Below are 6,000 nucleotides of genomic sequence, written 5' to 3' on the forward strand. Positions count from 1 at the left end.
CATTGCTTTGATATGAAGACTTTAAAAAATATTTCTTATTTTGTTTAGTTTATAAAGAAGTTTTGGTATAATTCTTCAGTCTGTTGTCAACGAATGTCTTTATCTTCTTGCAATGACCTGATGTTTGCATTCTTTGGAGTGTTTTAAGTTAACTAATTTTATTGTGATTGCATTCTTTCTAATTCCTTCATTCAATTTGATCATTCTTATTTTGACTTCTTGATATTGGATTCTTAATTTTTTCAGTGACTCTTCTTTTCAAATACACATTTGAGGGTTTTGTATTTCCCTGTAAGGAATGCTTCTGCTGAATCCTACAAGTTTTGATGTGAAGTATCTTCATGATTGTTATTTTCTAACTTTCTCTTTTATTTATAACACTGAATCTTAATTTTCAAACAAGATGATGTTTTTAGTTCTCCTTTGTTAACAAGCTTAAATGTACTATGGTTAAAGAATACTAAATTTATTGAACACAGGGTTGCTTAACCACAGAGCCACATCCTCAGCCCTTTTTTGAATTTTATTTAGAGATGGAGTCTCATTGAGTTGCTTAGGTCCTCACTAAATTGCTGAGTCTGGCTTTGAACTTGTGATCCTCCTGCCACAGCCTTCTGAGCTACTGGGTTTACAAGTTTGCACCATGGCACCCAGCTAAGAATTCTAAATCTGATCATTTCAATCTTAGGAACTTGTTAAAGTCCAGTATATGGTCAATTTTATAAATGTTGTATATGAGCTTGAAGAGTAATCATGTATTTAAATTATTAACTGCAGTGTTCTGTGTGTGTACATTAGATCATATTTATTATGTTCAAATTATTTATAACCTTCCTGCTTTACTTTTTTCTTCCTGCTTGTTTCAAGAATTTCTAAGAAAAATATGCTTAAATTTTCTAACATGATAATGGATTCAAACTTACAGTTCTAAATTATTTGACTTTGTAAGTTTTTAGATAATATCATGCAAATGTAAATGTAAATGTAAATTTAAAAAAATTTCTAGTGAACCAAACATTTTATATGAAGCAACCAACCCTCTTTATCTTCAATATTTTTTTGTTCTCATCTTAAAATTTTTGTTCTACAAAGGATATAAAAGGAAAAATAGATGTTGTGACTTTCAGAAACAATTACCCTTTTGACCCTTAGTGGAGGAGATACCCCATAGCATAGTAGTTTTTTAAAAAAAATCAAGCTTTGGAACCAGGGAGACCTATAGTACTATCCTGGTGCTATCCCTAGTTATTTATGAGTCTATGGATAAGCCACTTAACTTTTCTTATTCTCTCCTTCTAAATCTGTAAAATGGAAAGCTGAGTGTGGTAGCACATGTCTGTAATCCCAGTGACTCTGGAGGCTAAAGCAGGAAAATCATCAGTTCAAAGCAGTCTCAGTAACTTAGCGAGGCACTTAGCAACTCAGTGAGACCGTGTCTCTAAATAAAATACAAAAAAAAAAAAAAATGGAGATAATACTAGGAGCTACCATTACTGGGCCATGAGGATGCAATGAGAGAATGAGTGTAAAGTGCTTACTGCAGGACCTGGCATGTGGTAGACGGTAGCTATGATTACCTTCTTGTGATGACCTGATGTTTGTTTTCTTTAGAGTTGTCTTCAAAAACTTTAGTTCCTGGGGGATGGGGATATAGCTCTGTTGGTAGAGTGCTTGCCTAGCATACACAAGGCCCTGGGTTCAATTCCCAGCACCACCACCACCACCACCAAAACAAATAAAAAGTTTAGTTCCTTGTGTTAGAGAATACTTAAAGCACCCAGCCAGGAGTATGCCATGTCTCCAGATAACTAGTGGCTGCTCAGTAGCTTCATTTTGAGTTCTCATTAGTAATCCAGCTTCCATTAAGAAGGTTTCTCAATTCTATTCATGCCAAATATCCATGTGTCTATGAGTCTACTTTGTGGAATCTGATATTGAAAGATCATTTGATACGTTTCTTGACCTAATGTATGAATTGTTTCCTTGAATTGTGATAGTGCCTGGTGTTTAAATATAGTTCACATTGATGTTTCTGAGATAAATGGTTCACAGAAGATACTCCACAACCAGTGGGATTTGGAACTTCCTTGCAATGTTCATACAGCCAGAAACTGTGAAGTACCTTACTATTTCTGTGGGATTCTTTCTCTCTTTGGATATATGGAGTTAGCAAGAATCCCCACTTGTCAATCATTTGTTGAAGAGTAAAAGGACCTCATTGCAACTTTCCTACTTTCCTCATGTCTGATTTTTCATGCTTTCTCAACTTTGTGCTAGATTATGTAAGAAGCAATGGAGGCCAAAAGGCAACCCTTTGGAAATAACTGGTGAACAACAATAATTTAAGAATTAAATTCAGTAACAAAATAAGCTTCCCCTCTCCAAACAACATGGCTTAAATGAGTTGGAAGCTGATTCGGTTTCATGTAAAAAAGGCTCAGAAGTAGGTAGTCTATGATTGGCATAGAATGATCCTCAAGGAACTAAGCTCTACTTTCCTATCTTAGCCCATGGCTTGCCTTTATAAAGTCACATCATAATCCAGTATGGCTCCTGGAACTCTAGCCATTATGTTTGAGTTACAGGCTCAAATAAAGAGGAAAGATAAAAGCAGAAAGGTTCTATTTCCAGTACATCTGCCTTGGAAGTTCCTACCCTGTGCCCAGATCTCATGGGCTAGTACTTTGCCATAAGGCTGTATGCAGCTGCAAGGGAGGCTGGGAAACAATCTGCTTTATTCTGGGAAGCACTGTGCTTCCTTAAAATTTTGGGATCTGTTACCAAGAAGAAAACAGGAATGGAATTGGCTCTAAAGGCTTCAGCTGGGATTGATGATCCCATATGACTCAACCTCAATCTCATTCACACTTGGGATCAAACTCATCCTTTCTCCATAGAATAAATTATCAGCAAATACACTTCATTACTTTCTCTCTCTTTTTTGAAAGGAGTTTTCTTTTTAAAAATAACATCACAAAAGAGCCACTGTGGATATCAGAGAGGTCATGCCAAACGAGGTCAATTTTTCTGGGTAGAAATTGAGAGTATAAAAAACCCTTGATACATCATAGCACCTTATGCACATGGAATATCTTCTGTGGCTGAAAAGCTGGTCTGGAGCCCAGGCTGTGGGGTGAATTAACATGATGTACATAGGAAGAAAGTGAGAGAGATTCCAAAGAGCAAAACTTTGCCTCAAGTCCTCCTGTATAATACCCACTTCATGTGAGCGATGAAGATATTATAGTTTCTTAAAGAAAGATCATGCCAATCAGTGTCAAAAAAGAAAGTCATTGGCATTCCTTAGGGATGCAGTCTTTCATTCCTTTCAGCGCTGAATCTCTGAGAGGGTAGCCATCATGTGCTGTTTTTGTTCCCCATGTCTGTCTGACACCTTGTTTGTTACCTAGCTTTTGTGTTTCCTTTAGTGGTGATGATTATTGATGTCCTCTTGAAACCTTGTCCTTAACTGGCTTCTGTGACATCTCTTCCGGTTTCCCTTTGGGTGACTTCCTGTCACAGGCTCAATTTCTGTGGGCACTCTTTTGGCATTCCTGAGCACACCATTCTCGGCCCTTTCCTCCTTCCATACTCTCCTTCCTGTAGAATGCCATCTAGACCCATGGCTCCGACTACTGTCCAAGTGCTGGTGTCTCAAACCCCATAACTTTAGGAAATTTCTCTCCAAAGACCTAGAACTGTTTTTCCAAGCACTCACTGGACATTGCCATAACACCTAAAATTCACCATATCTAAAATGGAGTTCTTCAACTTCTCTGCTCATTCTCTGATGTCTTTCTTTGCTCCTGTCTTCTCTGTCTTGTTCAGTGACATCTATATCCCAAGCCAGAACCCTGAGTTGTGTCTTACTCCTTCCTCTCTGTAATCTCTCTCTTCATGTACAAACTATCACCAGGACTTCTTTCTTAAATCCCTCAACTTCACCCCTTTCCTGCCACACTCACTGCTGTCCTCACCCAAGATATCATTTTTTTTTAATCACTTGGGATACTGCTGCATCCAACTGCCGTTCTGCCTTCTGCATACAAAAACCCTAGTGATTAAAATCCTCCAAAGTTCCCCTCTCCTATTAGACACCATCCAAACTCCTCTGCATAACATTCAGGATATGTGCATCACAGTGCTGCTGTTTGTCTATATGGATATATAAGGATATATATATATATATATATATATATATATATATATATATATATATATATATATCTCCAGTACAATATATATATATATATATATATATATATATATATATATATATATATATATATATATGATGTGAACCCAGTGTGCTATACCATTGAGCTACAACCCCAGTCTTTTTTATTTTTTATTTTGAGGCAGGTTCTTGCTAAGCTGCTAAGTTGCTAAGGATGGCCTTGAATTTGTGATTTTCTTGCCTCAATCTCCTGAATTGCTGGGATTACAGGCATGTGCCAACATACCTGGCACATGGTTCCTTTCTGTGAATAAGAAAAAAATGCCTCTTCTGGGCATATGCAGCCCACCAAGTGCAGAAGGAGAACTTAATTAGCAGAATATGGATTTATGTGAGAATGAGGTAACTCTTGTCAGGAAGATCAGCCTTGGGGACAGGGCTTGGCTACCAAAGCTTGTTCTGGGTTCCCTGACTTGCCAGCTGACCTCTACCCATGTTCCTCGGTGTAGCCTGGATCCAGTATATTGACTTATTTCCAAGCTCACTCCCACCTCTATGAAGGTGCCTATACTTTCTAGGAACTCTTCTTCCTCTAGCATCCACGATTAACTCCATCTTATCTGCCAAGTGCCATTTTAAGTGTCACCTCCTCCCAGGAGGCTCCTCTGCCCTCATGTCCTGAATTACTTGCCATCACTCAGTGTTCCCCTAACACTGGGGATATGTTTGTCGTGTCACTTGTCATACTGTTGTAATGATTAACTTTTACATTTTTTGTCTCCCTTTCTACTCTGTGAACAACTAGAGGGCAGAGGGTAATGCTTTATTCATCTTTATACTCTTGGCCTGGCTTGGATAGATCTTCAGTAAATTAATTGTAGACCAGTGCAAGAAATTAAGCAAAACTCCTGATTGTGGTTTAGATAGAACTACAAGGCTTCTATTTATTATTTAAAAAAATGGAAAATAATAGATATATTTAGTGATGCAAAACCGTTGCAAAATATTCTAGAAAGGAATTGTCATTTCTTATTTATGAGCAGAGGCATGAAAAGGAAGGGGGCAGTCTTTCAAGAAGCGCATTAAGGGCCTTAAGGCAGAATTTAAGAGGTGGCCAGACGCAGATGCAGCTATGGTGTGAATAGGGCAGATGAGCTAAGAACAGACTTGAATTAAGCCTGAGAGCAGAAAGGGGAGCTTCTGTTTAAAACCCACGCTTGCAATTGACTGGATGTTTGACCTCTGGGCAAGTCATTAACCTCTGTGTCTTAGTTTCCACATCTGTAAAGTGGAGATAATAATGTTTCCCTACTTCAAAGAATTATAGATTAATCAATGTCTGAAAAATGTCTCTAACTTGGGCACCTCTATGTAAATATCCGGAGTGGCATGGAGGAAACTCAGGTGGAAATACTATAGGAACAAATCCGAGCTTCCTTTTAATTTATTCATAATGTTCAAAATGAAAAATAATTGCTAGTGTCCTCATCCTAGGTATTAAGGAAATAGCAGTTACATGTATGCTTTCAAAAAATGTCCTTTAAATGGTTTTAAGTCTTTTATTTTTCCATGTGACTTCACAGCAGAGGTGTCTGCTGAGGTCAGTGAACTCCAGGCACATGGGGGTTCCAGGTCTACTGGATGAAGCCCTGAGGATGTAGCCGGTGTAGACAGGGGTCTCCTTCCCTGAAGTGGGTTGTTCACTTATGGCACATGTGACTTTCTTCATTTCTTCCTCTTTACTCCCCACTTCCCAGCTTCTCTCTTTCAGAGAAGTCCCTGACCAGGGAGGGGGTAGGCTGGGCCCTGTGCAAGTTCAGCTC

Source organism: Ictidomys tridecemlineatus, chromosome 5 (genome assembly GCF_052094955.1).
Source record: "Ictidomys tridecemlineatus isolate mIctTri1 chromosome 5, mIctTri1.hap1, whole genome shotgun sequence".
In the NCBI taxonomy this organism is placed as follows: Eukaryota; Metazoa; Chordata; class Mammalia; order Rodentia; family Sciuridae; genus Ictidomys; species Ictidomys tridecemlineatus.